A 26,777-nucleotide genomic window follows, 5' to 3' on the forward strand; every position below is an offset into this window, starting at 1 on the left:
AAGCTGCAACAGTATACTTTTCTCTCCCTTTTGTCAGCTCGGTTTGGCGCGCGGGAACTTTCTCCGTTCGTTGGAAAAACCGACTGATGTGTCTCGGGTCCCGCGAGAAACGCGACTTCTGTCCGTTTTGCGCAATTGTCAGGCCGGCCTTCTAAGGGGAGGCACTCCTTTTTCGAGTGCCGTTTAATTCGCCATTTGCTGCTGTAACGTCAACGCGTATACCGCGAAACGCGGAGACGCGTTTAAAAGTCGAGAAAAAATGCGCGACAGGAACTCGATTCATGTTACGTTAGACGTGGATTTCTGTCCCTTCGAGTGGTATATACTAGTAAACACGATCTCCTTTGGAAACTGGTCCGCTTCTTGTTGCTTCTGGAAATTTGTGACGTTTCTGCAAGTCGTTTGAGTATGGTGAGAGGTTGTAAACTTGTGTGTAGAACATGAAATTTGTAAGGAGATCGTTCTAGAGTCCTAAAAGAGACGGACAAATTTTGGAGGAATTAGTATACTATAATTTTTATTTTTTACTAATTTTTTTTTTCAAGAAATATTGCACCGTGAATTCTTTTTCGTAAAGTTTTCATCATCTTCGCTTATTTTCAAAGAAAGTGGTATGAATTTGAAGAAGATGAATTATAATTGTTCATTGCTGCTAGTTGAATTTTCAGTTCTCGTATCACGAATATAGGTAACGATTTGATTCAGTTCGAAAGGATTAAAGCGTAGAATTCTTCGTCACCTTTACCTTTCAATTTATACTCGACAATGTTCGCACACGAACTTCGATTGGCCAGGAGTCACTGGAGCGACATTTTCGTGGCATTTGCGTCACGCGCTAAGACTGCCTACGTAAAAGGATATGGGTGACAAAAATGTACCGAGCAGTTGGATATAATTACGACAATAAACTCTATTAACATATACGTCAAAGTACCGAAAGCCAGTTCAAATTTTTCTACAGAATATCTACACTAGAATTTCTTCGTAAAGATACTTGAAACAGAAGATGGTAATTTTTCAGCGTTCGAAGGGTTTGAAACACGTGAAATTCCAACTAATTGAAAGCTACAAAGTGCGTTGTAAATGCCTTACAGCCGATCAAAGTGAAACCACGACGAAATATCTCACGTAGCCCCGTTTTCTCCGAATGATCACGATGCTGCGTTGCACGAGCTCTCGACACGAGCCAATAGAGGAGTTGAAGCAGTATCTCCCATTTGTACCTGTGGAATTCCTCTCGACGAAATATCGACCGTGAAATTCTGGATTGTTCTTTATTCTATTACACTGCCGATGTTGCACTAGTTTTACGTTCTACTTTAAGTTGGTCAAATTTGAGAAACTTGAGAGAATTTTTTGGAAAATAAAATACCTGGAAATTACGTTCTTTGATTCTTCAGCTAAGGTTTCATTTCGTTTTAGAAAAATTTTAAAGAGATCGAGAAAAATTATAAACGAGCAATTCTGGTCCACTCAAAGAAATTTTCAGGCGATTCGAAGAGTTCCATTTCGCTTTACAGGATTCTAAAGTGTCTCGCGTCGATTCTGACCAAATCAGCGAGCTAAATTTTTGAAATCCTCAAGAATCGTTAATCCTCGTTCGTTCTAAATACTTGGAATTCGATGCTCGATCCATCCGATCCTCCGTTTCACAAACTGCAACATTACTGTTCACTTAAGCAATCCGCACCTGTGGATCTCGAAACCTGGAATTCCCGGGATGTTCCAGAATCTATGAGCTGTTTGCTTCGAAAGGAGTTAAACAAATAGCATCACCGTAGAAAGACAGATCAGAATCGGCCGGTTAGAGCAACGTTGTTCCATTGGAAGCGTGGAATGAAAGGACGGCCGGGTGCATTGGAAGGCCATCGAATCGGCTGCGCGGCGAGAACAGCGATTAAAACGCTTGCTACTTGGTTATAGAGAGCGAAGTAACACTGAGACAGATTTCAGTCTTGACCAAGGACGAGAATTCGAAAGGGACGCGTCGTGTCACGGTCATAGCGAACCGACGTCCTTTAACGTGACGACGTTAATCAACTTTTCTCAGCTGGTTTCCTGGCTTCGGTAACCTCGATGATGCTTTTTAATCTTGTTACGAGTCGTCTGCGTTCAAAGTGCAAAGAAATGTACATTATTGTCCCTTTCTTTTTCGAAGCTTTTTAGTGCCTTCTGGAATTCTGGAATTTTGCAATTCAAGCAATGAATTTTTGTTTCGATAGAATCAATACTATACATTTTCTTTTTAATCACTCATATTTGTGGTACTGAAATGAGTATATTTTTTCTATATTCTTTTTTTTGTATACATTGAGTGGTATACATGTTTATTTTATGATTTGTGTTTAAATATTGAAAATCTTGGTGCAACTGCATCCATTAACACTTCTTCTGCCTCTTTTTATGTTCTTTCTTTAACATCCCTTTTCACAATTACATTCTTATTACAGATTACTTGTAATAACTGCATGCTGCATATCGCACACTGCTATCTTTAAATCTAGCCTCGTTTATGTTACCATTAACCTGTCAATTCAGTTCGTTTCTGAAATCATTTGCAATAATTGAAAGTAGTTAATGCACTTTGCATTTTACAAATACAAGGATGATGAATTTTACGTTTAATACAGACGTAACGGCGCAATTAAAAATGACTCCAGAAATAAATTGTCACGTTTTATGTAGATATCGATCATTCCAGATTTGTGACAATTTTTTAGCCGATTTCGACTAACCATTATAATAAATTGCGACAGAAAATTTGCTGTGCTTATTGATAGATACTCATCGTAGAAAAGGTGAAGGCGTTTGACATTTGTCGATAATGTCACGTCGAAGAAAAATTAATACGTCGAAGTTGGAAGAAAGACTGCAAATTCTGTCGTCTGTGGAAAAAATGTGCCATGGGAGGATTCGGTTCATGAAAGTGGACACTTGGATATCACTCTCCCGGTGTCTGAGTGCTCCAGGCGATGAAAGTTTGCATTCCCTCGTATCGAGACCTCGGACCAGGTCCTAATTTCACGAACGTGAACTCATCCGTGGGTTCGAGCAAGAAAAACACGTTTCTGACCGCTTCCTCTCTCTCTCTCTCTCTCTATTACCTCCCTGGGATTCGTTTTGATGACCTACAAGCTTTCGAGAACCTGACCGCCTCTCAATCACGATCTTACTTTCTTGCTCTTCTCGGATCGCCAAGCTTTTCTTTCACGGACAAACGAACGAAAGTTGACTTGTACTTCTTTTCATTCCTCCCAGTAAAGAATGAAATAAATATCGAAAGTAGAGCGGAAATAAACGCACATTATGTACTTCAATTATCTTATGGAAATTTGCAATTTGCAATTTTTTTTTAAATTTCTCAGATATCGAGGGAGAACATTTTTCTTTATTTCACCTTTCCACTGTGCGTTCATAAATTTCCTCTATATACTTTAAAGTGTAAAGAACGTAATATATCGTGAAAATGTCACCGGTGAACTTTCAATTTTCCACGATTTTTGAAGGAAAAAGTAAATATTTACCGAATTATGCAAGCTTTACTATTCCTATCGTTTCGACAAATCGCTCATAGGCCGTTCAATACGAGCCAGTCACTCTTTACGAAACGCCGAGATCAAAGGAACCAAAACGGTTTCAATCGAAACCAATTTTCCACGGGGTCATTCGCACCGTTCCACTTCCGCGTACGGTGCCGTCCCGCGTGCGAACTTTTCGTACTTTGGTCGATCTGAGATTTCCATCCGGCGGTGGATCGAGCGGAGGAGAGTCGCGTAGGAATTCGCCTGATGACAGATCGCACGCGAACGAATAACGTTAACGGGCCATCGGGACGTGTCGCGAATACGCTCGGGTGCTAAACAAAGGCAACGTAGCGATGGATGAAGCGTAATAACAGGCCTCCGTGAGCTCACGCTTCGATCCAGATTGGTTTCGCTCGATCGGTGACCCAGATTTTTGCATAATCTTATGCAACCGTGTTAAACAAAAGGCTCTGCTAACGGGTCGTTACGTGACATCACTGGCAAAGGCTACGCTTCCTCGTCTCTGAATGGCGCGACTCGAGAGTGGAACGCTTTCCGCTTGTCTGGGACACGAATTCAAGTTCATCGTGGCTCAAATTGGTGTTTCGAGACGCTGTCTCTTGCGATGGTCAGGTCTATTTCTTATTTTTTTTTTTCATTTGGCTCAAACGTGTCAGGGTTCGGTTAGACGATTTTTAATGCTGAATCTGTTTTGCTAATTAAGGTGGATTCTCGTGAAATTTGTTCGGATCTATTCCTATCGGTTCTTTAAAACAAGAAGATTTTTAATTTATTCCTTCGTTGTTTGCGGTTCGAAGTATAGTCTACATGGATATAGTCTACATGAATTACAAGTTTTCGTAAAATTTAAAGAGCTTGAATCTAATTGGTTGAATTTTAATTCTGAGTACAGGCAAAAATAGAAACCAAGTTTGACAAAAAAGTAATTGGATTTCTATTTCACAAAAGTTTCTCACAAACATAATCTTCCTCGTCTAACATATTTCGGCGATCACTTTCTTTCTCCTTGGTCCTGCACGTCACATGCTAGACAAACGATATTTCAAGCAATCAAATCTCTCCTCTGCTCGTTACTTAACGAAAGATCTATTTCGTCGATAAATCTACTTTTCATTTCTCCCTTCGATCAGATAAGAATTACACTTTGAAGTCGAGCCTCCTTTTGTTCTCAGACGATTAATTAATAACGACAGACACGGTATTATGACACAGAACACGACTATTACAATACGAATTTCGCAATTTTCCTCTCCAGAGGAACGTGTCGCAAGCTCGACGTATATTCTCGCCGGACGATCGATCTGATTCGAAACCCGCGAACCAACCCAGTCCGTACCTCTGTCACAGAACTAGTTTGCGTAAAAGAGAGGTGAAAAAATTCCCCGTAAGCTAGAAACCTATTTACGTGTTTCGCCAGTGTCCTCAAAGATACGACGCGACTTGACGTGAATTCTGATTTTCCGCCACGCTCTTTGACAGTCACGACCTCGAATAGCCTCCGCCGACTCCATTAGCATCGAAATTCGAACGTGTTGCATTAACGAGCACCTTTCCGACCAGTCTCTATCCAATATATTTACCTATTCTCTATTTAAGGGGAAAGTTTCGAGTTTAGCAGGTCGAAAAGTGCCGCGACTATTTGAAAAGTCCAGTAAGATTTCAAAGTACCTATATGGAGAAATTCTGTGGAAAAAGTTTATGATACACAGCTACGTGTCTAAACATTTTTGACGCTGAATTATTTTCGAGACTCTTTATCACCCGAGAATGTATACACAGCGAAGAATTTTGGTCGATGTGTTTTATTAGGAGTAATAAAAAGATCGCGAGGCAGAGGTTAATTGATGGGCAGGGTAATAAAAAGCGATTAGTTATGAGGTGAGAGACTGCCAGTCTAAGTAACTCTGTCTAATCTGAAACGAGGTAATGATTTATCAGTATCCTTTTAATTTGTCCGATGATACACCTGGCGGTCAGACCGATAAACATCGCCACTTTTGATAGATTTCGCGGAGGATCTATTCGTAACAAAAATAAAAAAATAAATAAATAAAAGTTATTTATTAGTAGGATCAGCAGGACAGTAAATCTACGTCGGTTTTCTCGCGGAAGTGAATCGAGGAGAATTAACAACCGAACGCAATTCGATCACGCTGAAAGAAAGTCACGAAGCGAGGAGTAAAAACGCGAAACTGGTAGCGGTGAACCCATCGAAACGAACTCGATTTTCTCGAACGATGGCTCGTTTCGAAATCTTTTTCTTCTTGCTCCTGACAAAAACGACGAAACGGTGAATCGCAGAGGCTGGAATACTCTCTCTGCTTGGAAGATGTCGGAACATCAAAAACCACGATGAAGAAAGAGAGACTTGTGTCGTTGGAATAGAACAGAAGGCGCGGAGATTCTTTTGCCTTGCAGACGGAGAAAGTACGCGTAAGGAAAAGAAATCCAAGCGGTTCGCAGGCATCCCGTGACGCAGGAATTCTCTATAATTCAATTTCACAACCGTCTGTTAGATAATAACCAGTCAAAGTCGGATATAATCGTGCGTGCGAATCCAGGAAAAATCCGGTCACACTTGGTCGACCTCTGGCTTGTCTCCCGGTAATTTTTCCACGGATTTTTACGAGAAACCCCGTGGACCGAGAAACGAAACTTTCTCCAGGGCAGAAGAAACTCGATCCACCTTTATACGTTGAGATTAATCGGTGAAATTTTTGATCGAATCAAATCGAGGAAGTTCGAGCCTCTATTCTAGTTTCAGCCGGTCAATTGTGGAAAGAAGGAGAAGGAATTGTGTTATATGGGAGCAGATTTACTTCCTGCGAGCTAATGTATAATGTTTTCTAGGCGTGGCTTCTTGTACGATTTTCCTGTTTCTAAATATTGGCTGTCTGTGGGTACTTATTTATTCATTTTGATAGAAAGTTATTCCGATCGATCGCTATTCGAGTGTTTCTCTGTTGGTATAATGGAGACAGAGAAAAGATATCTTTCTAAGTGTCAGGTTGAATTTTAAGTTAACTTGAATTAGTACTGAAGGAAATAATTGACTATGATTAGCAGGTGTGTGTTTCGAAGAAGTTGAAGTTTAATTTCATGTTACTAATTAAAGGAAAAATTGTAGTGGAATGTAGAGAAAAGTGTGAAAAGAAACTTTAAGAAAGATCTTGGATTTCTTACTGAACATGTTGTGAAGGTACAAGAACTTGTCGTGATTCAACCATTTTCAAGCTTTCAATGTTACAATCATAGACTATAGTTTATTCAGAACAATCTAGCCAAGTCCAGGTGACACCGATAACTCGAATCCATGATTTACCTCGAGAAACACAGTAAAGCCTGGGGAAAAAATTCGATTTCGCCACGACATTCTAAATTTATCCATGATCGAACGCGTGGTCTGCGTATGGCGATCGAGGAAACGGGTGTCCACGCGTACACGCGTGCGAAACTCGGCAAAGAGGACACAACCATAAACCACATACTTAAGAAATGCTCAAATCCAATTGAAATTCTATTCAAATACAGGTGTGTCACGTGAGCAGGAAGAAAAAAGCCAACTTCTGTTCAAATTCTCGAATCGTGTAGTAATAACCATACATACCTGTGTTGATCTCTCCTCCTTTTTAGCGAATTTCTATTTTAAATAAAAGAATCCAGTCGTTCAGGGACCAGTTTTCTGAAATTCTTGCAGGATTCCACGATTGTGCTTTCGGTTGTCTCGTGACACGTTCTTCTTTTCTTTCGTTTCTTTGGAAGAGTCTCTCTAATCGTTTCGAACGAAGAGAACTGGATAGGACGAAATAGGTTGAATCGTCGTAAAGTGGACACCGAACGAGGCGATGCCACGGTTTTTTTTTTTCGGGAAGAACCGTTCCTTTTGATGTCGCCTGGTGAATATTAAATTCTAGCTGAACTTAGATTTCTCGGTGATATTTTTCGATAGATTTAGACATCAGCTGATTTTCACTGAATTACAGTGGTTACGAGGGAATACATTAAACTTACACACACCGATTTTGGTAAAATTTAACGTATTAGAATTTTGACGAAATTTATGTCGGAGATAGTTGACAGAAAAATATTTGACACGTATTTTTTTTTTATTGACAATCGTGTGTATTGAAGGGGTGAAAACAACACTCAAAGTTGGGGTTAGAAACACATTTTTTGGAATATTTTGGAAACTGGAGAGTATAGGAGAAAAGCTTCTTTTATTTTTAAATTGTGTGTTTTTAAATAGCTAATTTAATCAGATAAAGAATTTAAAAAAATTGATTTATTCATTGTCTGTTGTAATTTTTCTATATCACAATGTTGGGCGTGGATATTCTCGTTACCATAACTTCGTAGTAAGAAAATATTCGTATTGGGTGTAGATATTTCCGAGTATTGTATTTCACAGTTCTATTTTATCCTCACTTTATTGTTACTGTTTTAGGTACATATGTGTATATAGAAATGTGGTATAAATTTCACGGGAGAATTTTGAAATTCTCCACGATTCTAGGATTCTACCAAGTGAGCTGATCATATTGTAACCGAGCATGAAGTTTACATTACCACGAACAGTTGAGATTCTGTATCTAGCCACGATCTTAGTATTCTCCTGGTGTACTTCGTAATTCTTCGATTATTTTCCTGCACCGACCAGTACGAGTCTGTTTCCAGAATTCCTGGATTCTATAGTACCAGTTTCGCCAGGGTTTACCATAAAATCTATCCACGTATCTGTCCCGAAACTCGCCTCTGAATTGCACCACGATTTTAATACCCTTCGCTTAACTCCATTAGATTTTTATCCTCGACATTTCCAGAAAGACATTTCCGGAATTATTCAGATGAACGTGTGACGAAATTGTAACAAAAAATCTGAAGCTGGAGTTCATGGTAATATTCAAAATCTCTGGTAAAATCTCAGCATACTCCTGATCTTGTTAGGATTCGTCATAAATCAAACAACCCTTGAAAATTTTTCAAATTTATCTGACCAAAATTTACATATAGTATAAATACAAAATTTAAGCAAATTCGGAGGATACCTATCTATTCTTTCAATTTGCCAAAAGTTAAATTTCGACTTCGGTTCGACTGAAATTTTGATAAACGTTTCAGAGAGTAATAGTATCCCGCAAATATTCAAAAATATAAAAATCTCCAATAATTCCCAAGTAAATGAAACCAAAGGTCCTAAATTACCATTTCCTCTCGTTCAACGTAAACGAGTATCGGCAAAAGAAGGAAAAATACGCGCGAAATTATTTTTCGAGAATCACTTTACGTGGAAGTTTCACAAAAACCGACACTGGTTCCTCGTTACGATATCAGTAACTGTACAAAATCCGCTTCCTACGGCCATCGTTCGCGTCCGCTATCTATCGATACCTGTCATCTTCCTGTTACTCGTCCACGTAACGAATGATTGACCACGGCTCACGCGTCGATCGACGACAAGGCTGACGGGAAGGAAGAAGACCGCGTCATCCTTCGACAAATTGCAGCCTTCGGGCAGTCCTGGGCTCGAACGATTCGCGAGATCTCGCATCCGCGTGCGCGTAATACCGTTGCCTTTGGCCGTAGTTCTTTTAACGAGGCGTTCACGCACAATGGACATCGATAGGTTGACGTCCTTCGTCCTGGAACAACGTCGACGCCAGTTTTACCGTTCTAACGAGGACTTCGTCCTCCCTGTTCCGTCATCTCTCATCTTCCTCCACCGTCGTCTCTTCTCGATGATTAGCATATGTGAGTCTTCGAGTGAACATCTTCGACACTGGTGATGTGTCTTCTTTTTTAATAAGTTCATTATCGTTGGTGTTCAGTGATGTCAGTGGCGATTCGCCGAGTCGGAATATCATTTGTGCGCGCATTAACGAAGGCATTCAGAATTTTTTCCTCCTTCAATTTTTCATATTGTGAGAGTTCGACGTAACGAGTTGGAAGAACGAGTTGATTGAATTTTTGTATAATTAGAGGTTTCACTTGGAAATGGTAGTGAATAAAATTTGAAAGTATTGGTAAGGAGAGATCGATTTGGAAGAAATAGCAAAGTATTGGTAAATTTGAGATAGAAATTAACGAGACTTTCATTTGGAAAACTAGCAAAAAAGATTGACGAAAGTAGTAGCGAAAGAAGTTGGTAAAAGAATTTTTCTACAATTTATAATAGTTGCAACTCGTCGGTGATAAAAACTGCAACTTAGGCTGGTACATACCGAAGTCCATCTTAATACCACTCTTACGAAAACTATTAAAATGACAGATTGCCAGTTTCACCAGAGTCATAGGTAAAAATATCGAGCTTACGCTGTGGCGAAACATTTTTTGCCCATTCCTCGCTGCATTCTCACCTTCACAGAGAATTGCATCTCTATCGAAGCGTCGGAAGATCGTTCTGACGCTTTGAAAGATTTTTCACCGAGCCCGTAATAGGCTTAGCTCATCCGCAATTAAACAACGAGCATATCCTGAGAGACTTCGTATACGGAAGACATTATCGATTCGCGGTATCGAATCGCGACGAACGTCAGCGATATTTTTACGTAAGAAGAAAGTAAGATAAACGACCGGTGGCAGCAGGTTACCTCGTAAAGATCAGCCACTTTGTAATTATAATAGGCGTCCTTCCATTCCTGCGATCGTAGATTAGCGGCTCAAGAATTTTCATATTTTCCAGCTGTGTGATGCAACCCTGAAATTCCTGTTCACGTTCGAACTTCATTTCTCGCGGTGCACTGTCCTACCATAAGAATTTTTACACCTGTATGCGATTATAATTGACAACGACGACGACGATTTCTAAATTTTAGTCAATTTGTGAATTATCGTCGAGTGATTTTCAGTGTTTTAAAAATTATTATTTCTCTGTGGGAGTTTGAATTTGAGAGAACTTTCTCAATCCCTTGAATCATTGTCGAATTTCAATTTTCATATTTTAACGAACGTGAAAGTTTTCTGAAAGAGAGCAATATTTGTCTAATCAGAGAAATGATGCACAATTTTTAACGAGTACTTTATATTAATGGCATTACATTATGGCGTAACATACTTAATCTTATCAATCACTATTTCCACTCGGTGAAGCAATATTCATCTGAAAGGCATGATTACACAGAGACGAAGATCGTTATTAGATCGTTAAGCACTATCATAACCCATCCTAAAGTACTATAATATTCATTCAGTCAATACTCACACCAACAACGATGCTGCATGCTTCCGTATTAAACCGTAACGAGTTTCGTGATCGATTATAATTAATACCTTCCTCCTTTCCAGTCACATCTGCCTCGCGAAGTCGCGTGTACTTTCCAACTATCTACGAATCTAATCGCTCAAACGTCAATTCGATTGAAATTAGTGGAATAAAATATATTCTAGCGGAAAATTCCCTATTTCAACGATGAAAAAGAAAAGTTACGCTTCACGCACGACTGTTGTTCATGCGCGAAACGACAAGTGTATGCGATCCGGCCGGAATGCGGAATAGTATTCGAGGTATAGCGAACTCATGTGCCACGGATCAGTAACACGCGCATCCGGCTACGATCGTTTCTATAAATATCCTCGCCTCTTCGAGTCCTAAATCATGTCTGAACGATGATTCCCAGCTCGAGATGCTCTTTCTGGTTAGGCTGGATCGGCGAATTGAAATTTAGAGGCGAATAGAGAGGAGGCGATACAGTGCGCCGACAGCGTTACGCAAGAAACGTAGAAAGTTGTTTGTCATACGCGGGCAATGGTGCGATCAAACGGTGCAACGAAGGAAATCATGGGAACGCGAAAATTGCAGTGGCAGGAGAACGTTGAACTTTAATTCTACCGATGGAGATTTTTACGTTTGATGGGATTTTTCCTTGGGAACTTGAAACATGAGAATTAGGAAAATTTGCAGGATTTTGTGGAATTACTATTAATTATGGAAATTTGATTCTTGTCATTTCAATGAAATAAGCTAGCGTCGTTTCTGTCGCGACTTTTCATTTTACTAGAGATATTTTAATACTGGTATTAGAAATTTATAATTATTGAAGTTGGAACGTTAGAAAATCGAGATTTAATTCACATCTCATGAAATTGCCATTCATTTTCCCAGTAAATTCAAAGTGGTGTAAAAAAAAACGAGAAGATTAATCAAAATTTCGCGGACTCTCTGTCTCATTTTATCCGAAACTTGATTAATTTCTTGGTATCGAACGATCAATGAATATCCGATACCTGTGTAACATTGTAAATGGTGATCAAACGGTTAATTGCTTCCTTGCTTTGACTTTCTTCACGTGTCGACATAGAAACGTCTTGCCATTGGCCCTCGAAGGATGTGCCAATTTGAGCAGCACGCACACGCGACACGACACCACGTCCTGGCACGTGCTTCGACGACCGAGTAACTGTAATATTCGCAAGTGATCACGGAGGACGACTAATTAAACCATATAAGCATCCGATCGTGTACAGGACAGTGTAACGCCAGGGCAATTATTTCTTTTTCGGCTCGGCTGATTTCCGCTCGATGACATAAGTGTCTGGTTTGCAGTGACCCGGTGCTTCGAGTTAGGCTAACACGGACATGTTGTAATCTTTTGAGCAACGTGCACGTAAAAAGTGGTACAGTTCGTAAATATGTCCAATGTTAGTAAGAAAAAGATGTTGACAACTTGGAACAGTTTGAATCAGGTGGAAAAGTGTTGGTACATCCATTAAAAAATCCCGGTACATTTACGTCATAGGTATGTCATTCTGATTTGTTTCACTTATGTCGTTCAACCCGTTAAACGACATTTTTCTCCATTTGACTAAACGACAGAAGAAGAATTAATTCATCTTACTTTCTTAAAATTAGATTTTCCATTCTGTTTATCACCAGAATTCAAACTACAGAATTTAATTTCTCCTGAAAGCAATTCTTTAGCAACACAGCTGATAATTGATTTAAGATCGAGCAATAAGGAGAACGTATAAAAATTCTTTTCCACGAACCTATAATACGAAGTTTATCGCTGACTCTTTTTTTTCGAGAAAGAGAGAGAGGCTTCCTAATATCACCGATTATAATTCTTCCCCTTTACTTATCACGGAGCAGAAATATCGTATCGGCGGTGTTATTAGCCACGAATCGGCCATCAAGATTCTCCTGTATCGCTCGAAAATTTCTAACGGTATGCTCGGAATTTTCACGGTACAGCGAAGAAACCCCTATTTGCCCGCATTCTCGTAGCACCGCAGACAAGCCGCTATTATCTGCTCCCCGGTTTCGTTTTATTTCCAAGCAATCGGCTGTCCACCGTTGCTCCAAGCTAACGTGAACACCGCTCGCGAAACGTCTTGTGAGATTTCTATCCGCTCCAGCGATCGTTAGATTCATCATGCCACCGAACTCCGTGCGGTTAACTCGACGATCCAACGATCACTGCGAGTTTCTTGCAACCTGCTTTTCACATATGTACACTACGTCGGGATTTTTCTCTCTCGTTGATCCAACCAGTGATTAATCGGCGGAAATTTGTTTCCGTCAAAGTGTCGGGTATTCAGAAGTAAATCAAATTTAATTTAATTCCCCGATATTAAGTACCTTCAGGTATTTCTAGAACGCAACGTTATTCGAATAAAGTGGGATCGACATTCATCTGGTTCAGAATACTGCGATTCTTTTTTATTTCGAAACTTTTATAATCGTTCAGATATTAATCTATCGTTCCGCTGCAATTAACCTCTTCGAGCGGGCGAAAAAATTGTAATTATACGGTATAGGTGAGTCAGTATGAGTTTACGTAGAAAAGTTAAATTGTAAAAATTGTAGAATAAAATTTTCATTTGATCTCTCGCTTTCGAAGAAGTCAATTTTCAACACGGCATAAAGAGACCTTGCACCAAATAATTGCAAAGATATTATTAAACATCTGAGTTTACATTCGACGTGACATTTTATTAAATTAAGTTCTCACTGTGTTCATTTTCTGAATTAAAGCTTACTGGTAAGTTAATAATCTAAACACAGAAGCATTGCAAGAGTAAATTGCACAATCAATCACTGTAGAGGTGTCAATAACGAGGGGGGTTAATGAAGCTTCCATTTGGAAAAACTGTCGTGCACCGTCTTCGTGTACACACGCGACGTGTAACGTGTTAAATTATCTCGTTGACAGTGGAACAAGGCGCGAACAGGGGGAGAGAGAGAGCTGTTTGATTGTCGCTGCGTGGAAATACCGAGAGTGTCGTTCCACGTGGAAATCCGCGGGCGTGCCGGCCCACGTGCTCGCGCGCCTTCAGCCCACCGAGCGTTTTTCTCCTGGGTGCATCGTTGCCCGCGCGATGCAATCGTTGCTATTGTCCATTACGCAGCGCGTGGTCATCTAAGCAAGTGGGTGTCTCGAGAAACTTTTACCGGTGCCGTGAAAATCGCCGCAGCCGCGAACTTCCCTTTCTTTCTCTCTCCTTCTTTCAAATTTCGCGCCCTTTTCGATCTCGTTGCGCGCAGACCTCTCGGATATTTATCGACAACAGAACCTGTGTGAAAATTTATTTTAAATTGTAAAATTGATGTTAACAGAGATTTAAAAATGTGAACAAATAGTCTTGATAGTACTGTTTTGTCGAATTCGAGTGAAACGTGAAAAAAAGAAAATTGAGAAATCGTGTCCTTAAAGTATACTGCATTTCGGAAGTATCTCGATTTCTTTCGTGAAAATAGAAGCTTGTATAATAACACGTTCTAAAGACTTTCGAATTCTTCCTTTTGCTTGAAACAGAATCTCAAGCTTGGTATAATATTACTATAAGTCATCGTCAAAGTGTTTCTAATTAGACATTTGTTCTCCATTATACGACCATATTAGACGTTAAAGAAGCCACTGAGGGGTGTTTACAATAAACGGAAAGAAAGAAATGAGCAGAGCGTGACGAATGTTATTTGCACTTTTACCAATCCTGGTAACAGGATTTTCCTGTATCCAGTATTGGAATAATGGATTGATTATTATAAATCAAATGAGTTTATTTATTTAATTGAATCCGTCTATTAATAACCCCAAAGCTGTGGTTGTATAACACTTGATAATAAGTTGAATAGCAATATATTTTGTAACAATAACTATAAACACACGTAAAAAGAAATAATGATAATTTGATCAACGCTCTCTAAATATATCTCGCAATAAATTCTCACGTACTCACTGATATCAATAACAACGCGGTTCTCCTGTTTTACCCCCAGTTACCCTGTATGATCCGCTCGTTTACCAAATCTCGAGACGATTCGACATACACACTACATTCACGCCATCACTCACAACTTATTATTAAACCAATTCCACAAAATCGATTGCAGCAATTATTTGAGAGTTAGATAAATTTATATAAATCAATTAAAATACAAATTAAATGATTTATGTTACTCTTGGTTACTCTTATGTTACTATGGAATTCAATATTCCGTTGAATACAGGAGAAATGAATAGTAATGTCCATTTGTAGTCACCCGAATCCGACTATTATATCGCGTATGAATACTCTGTTACCATGTATCTGGAGCAACGAGGCCACAGATCTTCCGTTGAGCGTATATTTGTTTCCCCCCCAGAAAAGAAAAACCGACGTTTGTTTAACAAAAAGCGGCGGAAAAGCTGGAAAAACGGGAGTTAGAACGGCTTCTGCGGAGCAAGTTCCCGGAACGCAGGTTTCAATGCGCGTTTTTACACTCGACCCATTGCGACCGCAATTAGTGCCATAGGTAGTCGCATGGTTGCGTTTCTACGTTTTAAGTGCATTATGTAATCCCGTATGCTCACCGTTACTTTATGCCTTTTAGATTAAACGACGATTCCGTCGAACCAAAAAAAAAAAAGAAAAAGAAAAGGGGGGAAAGAAAAGAAACCAATCCCAACGACTCGTAATTATGCATCTAAATATGCGTGAATGAAGTGCGTTACATTCAGTATCGGTATCGCGAAATGTAAATTGCTGGCAACTATCTCAATTCACTCTTTCAATGATACGTTTCTATCTTTAATTTCATCCTGTAATTTCAATATCAGCCATTTGAACACGGTTCAATTATATGATCGGCAGAAATTCTAACGGTGCACTGTGTAACTAAATTTATTATTACCAAGTTTATGCACCGAACAGAGTATACGTTGTATCGTAATTACGGTCCAGTTACCATTTCTACCGAGATTCGATACCCGGTCTCTCAGAGACACTGGAGAGCCTAACCCTTTCGCCTGCAGATTCTAATACTCGACGCGTGTGGCAGATAGTGAATTTTTAACCACAAGCAAAATTTGCAAAGTTTGTCACTTTAGCCGTACCGATTTTAAAATACCTACGGTTTATTAAATTAAAGTGGAAACGCGTGGAGGATTAAATTAATTATTCAATTAAGACGGAAGCGCGTGGAGAATTAAATTAATTATGAAATTAAGGTTAAAATCGAACATTAAATTAAGGTGAAAGTGCATCGAAAAGAGGCCCCAGAAATTTTCCTCCAGATTTTTAAAGCGCCTAGAGGCAATAATAGAAACGAAAGGGTTAAAAAAATTTCGAAGCTTCTGTCTTCGTGTCTATTAAATTCAGAGAGTTTCGACTCGGGAATTCCAGAGACCCAATCGTCATGCAAAAATCACGCGTGTACAACTTGATTCGCAAGCGAGGCACGCGTCGATCGGTATTCCGAACAATCGAATCCACATTAGAGGCGAGCGTCACAGTAACACAGTGAACCGATCCAGAATCCGCTCGACGTCCGCGTCCCGACGCTGCTTTCGAAACGAAGCCAACCAGGAAACCGGTCTGTGTTTCATTTATCACAACGAACCAGCTTGCGGCATTTTTGTCCCCTTTCCGGTGAACACACCGTGCAATTTCGCGTGACAGAAAAATTCGGCACTAGCGAGCTGGTTTCGTTGAAAAGAGGTTTAATTTATGACGCATGCACATGCTCCGCTACTAAGTTAACTAAACGTTTCCAAGCCGATTTTCAGGGTGTAATTTTGGAATTGTAAAGAAATTGTCGGGCTAGCTATGTTCTTATACAATTTTTTCGTGACTGTTTCGTACTGGATTGAGCATAAATAAGGGAATCGAGTTGCAAAATTTGCCAAACCGTGTTATTCTATTTTCACTACTACAGAAAATTCTCTTTCTGCGGTTCGTGAAAGGAAATGACGTGAGTGACAGTTTTAAAAAGTTTTGAAAGATAACATAAATCCAGGAAACTTTGCTACTTCACATTTAAGAAATTTTCATATTTTAATACTCTATCGTGCAACTAAACAAATTTGCCTGATTTCCTCTGAATATTCCGAACTTTAATATGTCGCAAATTTGCATACACCAAATTTTATCTGAATATTAATTTAGCCACTAATTTTGCTATTCTCCATTCGCATTAAAATCAACCCAATACTTACGAAAGTGTTACACGAAGCTCAGTCCCCGCGTTCGAGTGGAGAAGTGTAATTTCCAGGGAACGTTTCGTTAATTAACAATCCAAGTTTCTTTCCAATAATTTGGAGCAGTTGGGAGGTTAAGTACGTGGCGGAATATAGCGATATTTAGCGAAGAATTCACTGTTACGTGTAATTTAGCATGGTGGTATCGATTGTACGGCAATTTGTTGTAGCACATTGCTGAAAATTTCCTGTTGACCTACTTCGGAATCGGTGTCGGGCAGGCATGAATTTCCACACGCTCTTATGCCACTCTCTGTTCGTGGATGCGGGTTTTATTATCGTGATAATTTCGCTTAGAGTGCTCGGGTTAGGCGCGTATCATTGCGTTTCTACGGCTAATTATGATTGGGGAAGCGGGCAAGGATTTCTTGGACTTTATGTTCCGGTTTTCCTCGCCGCGAAACGTATCATACGTGTTACAGCTGAAAGTTGAGTAGCCATTTCAACTCGTTATGGCTTTCTTTATTACGCTTTTAACGCGAGCAACATTCCGCATACGGGTAAACTTGAGACGGCGAAAAGTTGAGGAAAATTATATTTCACGGTTTAAATATATTCTTTATATTTGGTTTGACAGGTTAAATATATTTATTCAATCATCGAATTTGTGGTGGTTTAAAAGATTTATTATACGAAATTATGATTTGTTGATAAAATTTGTATTAGACCGATGTTTTAGATTTCTTAGGTTCTACAGTATAAGGTTAAAGGCTGCCAAATAATTTACTATAATATTTAAGCATAAAGCTTGTTGGATTATTTCTAACAACACCCTATGGAAATAATCAAGTGAGGACAAAAATGTCTCCGGGTTATTTTAAACAAAGGCACTAAGACTTCCACCAGATGCATCTGGTGTCCGTCTTCGAGTCACGCACTGCACAATGCCATACCATAACGTAAACAGTTTCTAGGTATAAGGGGACCCCAACTTTCTTTTGGGTGCCCAGAAACAGTCCTTCAGAAGATTCAACCCAGGAAGAGAAAGCGCGCGGGTACCTGAGGGTCCCATAAACCGAGCCCTTTCCCTGGAAAGTCGAACGAGGGGGCTCCAACGGCTTTTCGGAGCAACGTGGAATACGACGCGGAAAGGACATTCTGGAAAGAACCGTCGAGCAAGACGGACGCCGGGAATCTTAAGCAGCGTTTAAAAATAAAGACTAAGCTATTTTTGGGATACCGCACTATCCAGATATTAGTTCTTTGTTTTCCGAGTGTTTTTTCTTACAATTAACACGTTAAAAGTCTCTCATTACACTTCGTAACCTAATTTTTCTCGAGTCTTCCAGAATTGTTCATAGATCAACTTTCTTCTAAGCAAACTTACGTTACATGACAATTAACACGTTAAAAGTCTCTCATTACACTTCGTAACCTAATTTTTCTCGAGTCTTCCAGATACGCTAAAAAGATAGGAAAAGACGTAACGAAGAAAATGGTTTTTGTTTGAAGTCGATACGACCACCGGTTCCCGAGATACGAAGCTTTAAAATTCTTTAAGGCACCCCTAGGAAAATGAATGGATTAGCGTAGTAGAGTGTGGGAAAGTGGGTCACACACGTTCCTGGAAAAAAATTGTACCAGTGTGTACACACGATGCTCGAGGGATGCGTGAAAAAACGTTGACAAGCGCCAGCCAATAGTTTCCGGGTGGAAAAAACGCTGTTGCCGATTACTGCCGCCTGGCTGAGCACGGCTTGCGCGAGCACATTGCCACTTAAAGAACGATATGTCCGAAACGTAGTTAAAGGAGATGCTTCCTTCTGTGCCCTCTTAGACTTCAAATTCTAGCCTAGAGCGTCATTTTTTAGGCCTATTTTGAGATTTTTTTACGAAGAAACCATAAGACTTTTTAGTATCGATTTTTTGCACAGGTATTTGTACATGTTTCGAGAATATTCATGATTTTTTTTAAGTGACAATAATCAAAATTGAGTGAAATATAAGTTAATTAATACGGTCCAGTTAAAAAAAAAGGTGTCCTACTTGCTGACACGATTTCGGCCATTCTACTTGTCCGAAATGAAAAAGCGAGAAAGACGATTAATCAGAATGAATGTGGCTATGTTGCGAAGCAGGATGAAAGAGAAATATTGAAAATTTAAAAAATGGGGACATTTTGAAGTTTGAGTGACGTTTACGTGGAAGATGTGTACACTTGAACTTGGGTCAAATATTGGTGATTTTTGCGATTTTTTAGAATGAAAACTATTAAGTATTTTGTAACAAAATTTTGCGAGGTTGTTTATTCATCCTTGGCGAAAGTTCGGGAATTTTTTCGTAGAAAAATAAGTGGTATTACAAAAGTTACAGGCCATGACATTGATACGCTTTTTCTCTCTAATAGCTGAAATTGTAGTCTTCCTGTTCGCACCTTAAACAAGGATTTCCTTAGAGTTTATATTTCTTATTGACGTCTTTTCTCTCGTAATTTCTTAGTTTCTCATATGAACATATAAGAAAACAGGAAGATTATTTTTCTACAATTAAAAGTACAAGTGTGAAATAGTAGAAATGAAGATTCGTTATTATACCAGAAAAGTGTTATAAATCTATGAAATTATTTCGATAACAGTATTTCTGGTTGCAATTTAACGCAACATTAAAGACACACAGGAAAGAATTCTCTGCCACCACAAGATCACCTTACAAATTAGCCAAAAAAATGTGTCTCGTAACTGAAATATCAATGACACAACTTCTCAAACCGGATATCGTCATCGGCAAGCACCTATGTAGCCGCCGGAGAAAGCTCCCGTGAGTTGGAAATACATAACCGAACAGTAATAACTGTCGAACCGTTTCTTTTTCACGGACTGCTTCCACCTCGGAAGAAATCAATTAAAAAATCGCCGAATCGTCTGGACGAGTTTCACTTAATCGAGCACACGCGCGGAGAGATTTCGATAATCGCGCGTTTATATAACGGCACGAGACGGAATGTCAACCTGTGGCCGGCTATCGTTGCGCGTTTGTAACGGTAATGCTTACGCGGAACCACGGAACCAGTCGTTAACCCGTGAAACTGTAGAAAAGAATCGAAGACAGGGAAACGAACGGAAGAAAGAGGAAACGAAAGGAGAGCTTTCAACGCGGAACAAGTCACCACCGTGGCGGTATGATGATACCTTGCAAAAAAACTTTCGTTCGATCGCCGATCGATTCTTGCAACCTTGTCGCTAATCAGCCGGGGAGAGTGAAGACGTGTCGAGGAGCGAAGTAATTGGGCTCGTTAGTCTTGTGAAATCGTGGAACGATACGTTTATTCGTGAAAGAGATTTTCGGCTTTGTTGGTTTTCCGACTTTTGGAAGAATATTCTTGCAGGATGAATTGTGCTGTTCAATTGTGAATGATAATTGAAACGTTTTGTGAATAGAAATTATAAACTAAAATAGATAGAACTAAATTAACAAATTTTTTAAATCCCAAGAGTGATAGATTTTCTTTATTATTTTTGTCACTTTTCAAAAATTTCTTTACTATTAATTTTAATCCGGAATAATTAATTGATTTTCATTGTACGAAAATTGATAATATAACGCGAGATTGTAAATACAAAATTTCATTTTTCAACTTTGCATATGTTTAACACGATAATGTGTGATTTTATTTTATATAAAAATTACATTTTATGTTTCTCAATCGTGTGATATAAGAGCTACGGTGGCTGAGAGCAGACATACGACCGCAAAGGGTTAAGGTCACTCGTCGCTCTTCCACAAGCTTCCTCTCAATTTTTCCAGAAAAAATCTTTCGAACGAAAATGCACTTTCACGGTGGAGCTGAAACTTCGCGCAGCCAATCGAGGCGCGATTCTTCGTTACGAGCGAAACATCAGCAACCTCTCCACGCTATCCACACCATTCTTCCTAACTACCTTACGCTCTGCTTCCCTCAACTTCGGCGTATCAATTAAAAAATACTATTAACGACTCGCGAACGTTTAATTGCTCTTACGCAAGTAACGTTGCTTTGATCGTAATCGACTAGTTATGACAACGAAACATGCGCGATGTTATAAATCAAGGGAGAGATAGACGTCGAAACTAGGCGAACTTATTGTTTCAAGCTCGTGTGAATCGTTGTCTTTCAATTTTCTTCGTGTGTGTCGAGAACGGCGCGAATTGTAAATATGAAATTAACGCGTCAACGTGTATAATTCAGTTATAGTTCTGTGTGCACGCGTGTGTCGTTGCGTGGGAATGGAACACAACGCAACAGAACGTGTGACAGGTTTCTGTCCCCACCAGAATCGGAGAACGACGATAAAAACGGGGCCGAAATGTTAACCACTTTCTAGCGTGTCGAGGAACACGTGTTACGCGACCGACAGATTAACCGAAATCCACTCGACCGGTTAATTACACTTTTTAATTAGGCTACGGGTACCTTTCGATCTTCGTTCGATGGTGAATTCACTGATTCTCACTTTCGTTGCAATTCGAACGTTTCCTGCCTCTCGCTGAATTCGACGATTAATTGAAAAAGAAAATACGATTTTCTAAGTAGCAAAGAGAAAGAGGATATTTACGACTAGTGAGGAATTTTTACGCGTTTCTGCCCGATTTATGGCTCGTTGCGGTCGTTAAAAGGTTTCGTAAGAGTCGCGGAAGATTTGGCGGGAAAACTTTTGTTTGAAATATTTTTCATTTTGGTATTGTGCAAGAAATCTGCGAGCTTCGAATTTTCAAAATTTTTTATTTACTTATAAATAAATCATGCAGTATTGTGCAATATTTCTTTCGCGATGTATTTTTAATGCCACTCTCGGAAATATTTATGAGGATCGTTTAAAATGGAATTCTTTACGTAAATGTTTACTAAATTAATTTCTGCATTTCTTTAGGTCAAGTCGAAAAATTCTCTTCTCTCGCAAAACATGTTAGAGTATACAATATTTTTACTTCTGAATTTCAAAAATAAAAAAGAAAACAACAGACAATTTATGCATAAAAAGAAAATTATTGCTCGATGAAAAAAATCGGAAATAAACGATTTCCACGTAATTCTTATATTATAATCGTTGGAGATCAGCAACCATCGTGGCAGCACGATTATGGAGGCAGCTATGGCGGTGAACATCCACCTCGTATCCCAGATTCAGCTAACAGTAAATACATACAGCCGTCTGCGATAGGACGTCTGCGAGTCGCCGCGTTCCCGTAAAAAATATATAAACTCGGCCACCTAGCCACCTCTGCGACACGGTTCGACGAGAAAAGCGGGAACGGCGGGGAGTCGACGATGAAAAAGGAACGATCGTCGTGACGAAGCGATCGACAAATGGAATACCCTGATCGCTCACGCTCGTAAACTCAGACAGCGAAATTTGCGTGGGAATTATATGACTGGACAATTTTTTTTTTTTTTTTCGTATATTTTTCCAGGTCAATGAAACATTATTTACGGTTCAGGAAGGTATTTAAATTAGCGAAATTTAAAGTGTGTCTAGTCTTAGACTTTTGCCACGAGGGAGTTTGAATTGTTCTCGTTCTATTCTTAGGTTGATAGAAATCAAACTGTGCGTGACTGATAGAAGTTAGAAGAATTTCTGGTTTTATGCTTGAAGGATCTGAGATTGTCGTTTTTGTATATCTCGTTGGATTCGTAGAATCTTTGTTTATTCTTGATTTTCTAAGTAATTACGACTGTATCACCGATGAAAGATATCTCTACGTTTCTCGAGCAACTTAAGAAGCACGTTAAAGTAAAGCGGCAGTGAAAGCATTGCAAAAGTGCGTCGCCCTTCCGAAAGTGAGTAACAACAATCGAGTTCGTAACCACGTAGGCGTGCACAATACGCGTACACAGTACTTTCTTCATCTTCGTTCGTTTCCACCTCCACTTTAAATACACACTCAATAAGGATGTAATTCTGTATATCAGAGTCAGACTAACCCAGTTTGGTTTTTTCCAAAATTGATTTATGTACACCGTCTTACTGCTCTTTCTTTACTTTATTGAAGCTGCAGCAAGCTATTTACACCACACGATAAATAAAAAATAAAATTTCCTCCGTATATAAGTTTCTATCCAAGTGGAATTTTTCGACTATTCTAGGCTTTCAAAAAATCCGAAAAAATTCGGAGACACTTCTCGATATCTCTACTACGTTCAGTACTTTCTTCAATAAAAAAGAAAAATTCGTTTGGAAGAACGACAGAGAAACTTCGCCCGGGTCACCGGTGACCCAGAATTCGCCTGCAGAAAATGAATCGAACTTTTGTTCTGCCATAAAATCACAATACAGCCACTTGCGTCACCTCAACTCTCGGGCAATAGAATTGCAATCTTCGCGAGAGATTTTTTCCAGAACCGCGGACTCGTGGAACTAGAAATTGTCAGAACCAGGTGGATAAGTAGCAGGAAAAGCTATCCGACCGGTAACCACCGAATCTAACTCGTTAGATCGTGCCAGTTAGCATGATCGTAGAAAGAGTGGGAAAAAATCGTGTTACGTCAAAGTCAGTCGGTCGAATCGTTCAATGGCTATCTCGGAAAATATCGATCGAGTGTAAGTGGTTCGTTCTCTTGTGACCATGCGTGAGATAGAAGGTAAGAAAAACGGAACTGCAATTGGTGTTGCATTCGTGATTATTCTACGTGTGAACTACTCGTATTTTGATTATTCTTCTCGCGACGATCGCGTGATTTATGGCCGACTTGACACTGTGTCAGGAGAAAAATTGCGCGAGCATTTAACGCGCGTTGCACGGATGCATTGCACCCGGTTGCATAATTCCCTCGCGGTTGGTGTGCCCGTTCAGACGCTTTGCCTAACGAAGTGGAGAATAATTAAGTAGAAAGCAGAGATGTTTAACTTGGTGCTCGTTACGTCGTCCCTTCTGCACGACAATGGAATATAAAAACAGTTTACGAACAGTGTGCTCTGTGATTCGATGAAAGGGAGATAAAGATTGAAAAGGAGAAATTTAAATAAAAATCTGAAGGAACGATTTGAAATATGATTTTGAAATTTCGTTTAAACAGACATTGTACAAGTTAGCGTTTTATGGTTCTAATGTTAATTTGAATAGGAAACATGGTGTATCTCGAAGAACTTTCAGATGAAACATTTTCCTAGCTATTGACCATTGATCTTTAAATCCATGTATCATCGAGATTATCATTTCACGTTTAACTGGTAGAAGACCTAGTTAAAAGTGAGAGTTACTCTTCGGAATCTTCTCTTTCCTAACTAGCCATTTTACGATATTGATTCACCGGTGGATCCTTTACTTATTGCGCTGCTCAAATAAGTTGTTAACAGCGTCATAAATTAGCTTAAGAATCTTCCATTTCTTACCAGCTTTTACAAAGTTAATATTATTTTTACGCAAAATTATCTACTACCTTTCACCACTCGGAACGTTCACCTCTTTCATATATTCACTCTTCTAACAGTGTGTGTCTTTGTTTCACATTCGTTTCAATTTTTCAATCAGGAATCAAGCGAAGCAAAGTGAAGCTATAAATTATAGGAGTAAAATGAAAATTTCCACTCGATCAATTTCAATCTTTCAAGCCTTGAATCTCTCTGGTATACTAAGCTATAAATTTCACGAGCGATCGAAGCGGTCTCGATCGAGAATCGGGTCGAACGAAGCTCCGTATGTTCCCAAGCGAGTGTCGAGGATTTCGCAAAGCTCGTGAAGGAGGAGAGAAGGAGGATCGAGGAGACGGTAGGAGGGGAAGGCAGATAGGATCTAGGCTGGTTGCATAAGGATGAAAGTAGCGAGCGACTGAGTAAATAATAACGGTTACGTGGCGCACGGAGATGGCTTCTCTTCGTTGAAAAACACCGTAATGAGTGGCCGTAGAGTGGTGTCCCGGTGCGTACCGTGGGATCTTTCACGAAACCTGGCCCATTGATCGTCACGGAGCACGCGGAGGGCAATTATCGTTGCCACTGTGCAACGATTATTCCCGCGCGTCGGCCGTGAATCGACCACGCGCTCGATACCCCCGCTCACGCTCCGTTCCTTCGGTTTCTTTTTTACTCTATCAATGCCACGCGTTATCCTTGCGTGATTTTGAATATTTAGATTTCTTCGTGCTTCGTGGAATTTTTTTCCGGGCGAAGATACTCGGTCAGTTTTTCGTCGTGTGAAGTATTTTGAAGCGTTAAGACGTGGATGAAATTTTTGTAGAATATTCGAGGAATTGTGATTTTGGAAATTTTGAGGAGAATTTGAAAAGAAACTGTGAAGATTTCTTTTATGCTGTTCCATCTTCTAAGGAACTTTTTGACAGAGGTGAGAGAGCGTCAGGTGTGCAGAATGTAACGCATTGTTCCTTGAGAAACGGCGTGAATAATGGGCGGCGTTTCCTTTTGTTGTTTTGGGACTCGGTTATGTAAGTTACAATGTATTTCTTCTTTTCTTCGCCGCAATTGTACACTTCCTATAGAAAAAAACCTAAGATGAACAAGCTAGATACTTGTCCGTGGGTTTTTCATTTAGTTAATCAGAAACCAGGAATCTTCCTTTAATTATTACAGTTAATTGTACCAAGTTGTGACTTCACTTTCTTCAATTAGCGATTCGTTCTCAACTTTTTTTTTTTTTTTTTTCAACCTAAACTCGGTCGCACAAACTGGCATTAGATACTCTTGAACAAAGCCCTCGCTTCAACTACTTTTCTTCCCTCTAAATTCTCAGGAGCGTATTATAAGATATTCTAGAACACTCGAACGCGCGTCATGATTCCCGTAACACCGAAATCTAAATGTAACCGGCGTTAATTAGCTAAAAACGAGTATTAATTCACACGTGAGTAATAACTACCGTTCGATCGCCCAGTTCCATAATAACAAGTGAAAATTTTTACCACGAGGAGCTGGTTTACCTTCGGATAAATTAACAATTTTGTTGAACGTAAGCAAAGAAGAACGACGTATCGTCAGGTTCAAGGATCAAGCGTAAAGAAAACGGTTAGGTGTAATTTGTTTGGCGTAACGCTGCTACTTCCGGAAAGTGGTTGTTTTAGAGCGGCGTGCAATCATCGTTCGCAGTCGCGTGAAGAATTTCCGGTAAGGTAACCGCGATGCATATGTTTCCTTCAACATCTTTCTATACGGAAGATGAATTACGTGTGTAATGCTTAGGTTCGTACTGTTATTCAGATAACTGCGAGTAATCCATAATGATCGCCGGGGAAGATTGAATGTCTCCTTTGAAAGGCGAGGATTTATCGTTTCTTGATGGATTTTAGAGAAGCATTTTTTGATGGGAAATTTTAGTTCAATTCAGTCGAGTAGATTCCTTGTATTTACTTTGATAATTTTCTACTTTCTTCGAATCAGCATTTGGACCTCAAATTAAACATATTATTGTTCTTTCGTTGGAAAATGAAAATAAATTTCTTCATATTTGAGCAATGTTTTACCAATATTTTATAACTTTTATTACGTTGAAATATTAAAATAAAGGTAAACCACACGATACCGTGAAAAGGAAATCGGCAAAGTAATTCCAACGGTAAAGAGTTAAATTGCAGATTGGAATACAAATGTTGTTCTCGGTAACAAAAGTTTCTCTTTGAAATTATAGAGGTATTGAAATTACCATTACGTTGATAATCCAATCTAGCGAATTTTTACATAATTGCCTAGCTTAATCGAGTGAAGATTACAGACAGCGATAATTCAGTAATTCCTTCGATCGAAATACACACAAACTTTCGATGCATTGTGTTGCACGAGGTAACTTTCTATCGAATTGGACATGGTTTTATTCTAATCACCGTTGAAACGATAAACGAAGCAGTGGACTTTCC

At 39.4% G+C, this 26,777-nt stretch overlaps 1 protein-coding gene across 1 annotated transcript in view; it reads left to right on the forward strand.

The window, feature by feature from the left end:
* LOC108577393 (mucin-17) overlaps positions 1-26,777 on the forward strand; it is a 102,387-nt gene that overhangs the window by 6,200 nt on the left and 69,410 nt on the right.

This window comes from Habropoda laboriosa, unplaced genomic scaffold (genome assembly GCF_001263275.1).
Source record: "Habropoda laboriosa isolate 0110345459 unplaced genomic scaffold, ASM126327v1 scaffold5, whole genome shotgun sequence".
Lineage (NCBI taxonomy): Eukaryota > Metazoa > Arthropoda > Insecta > Hymenoptera > Apidae > Habropoda > Habropoda laboriosa.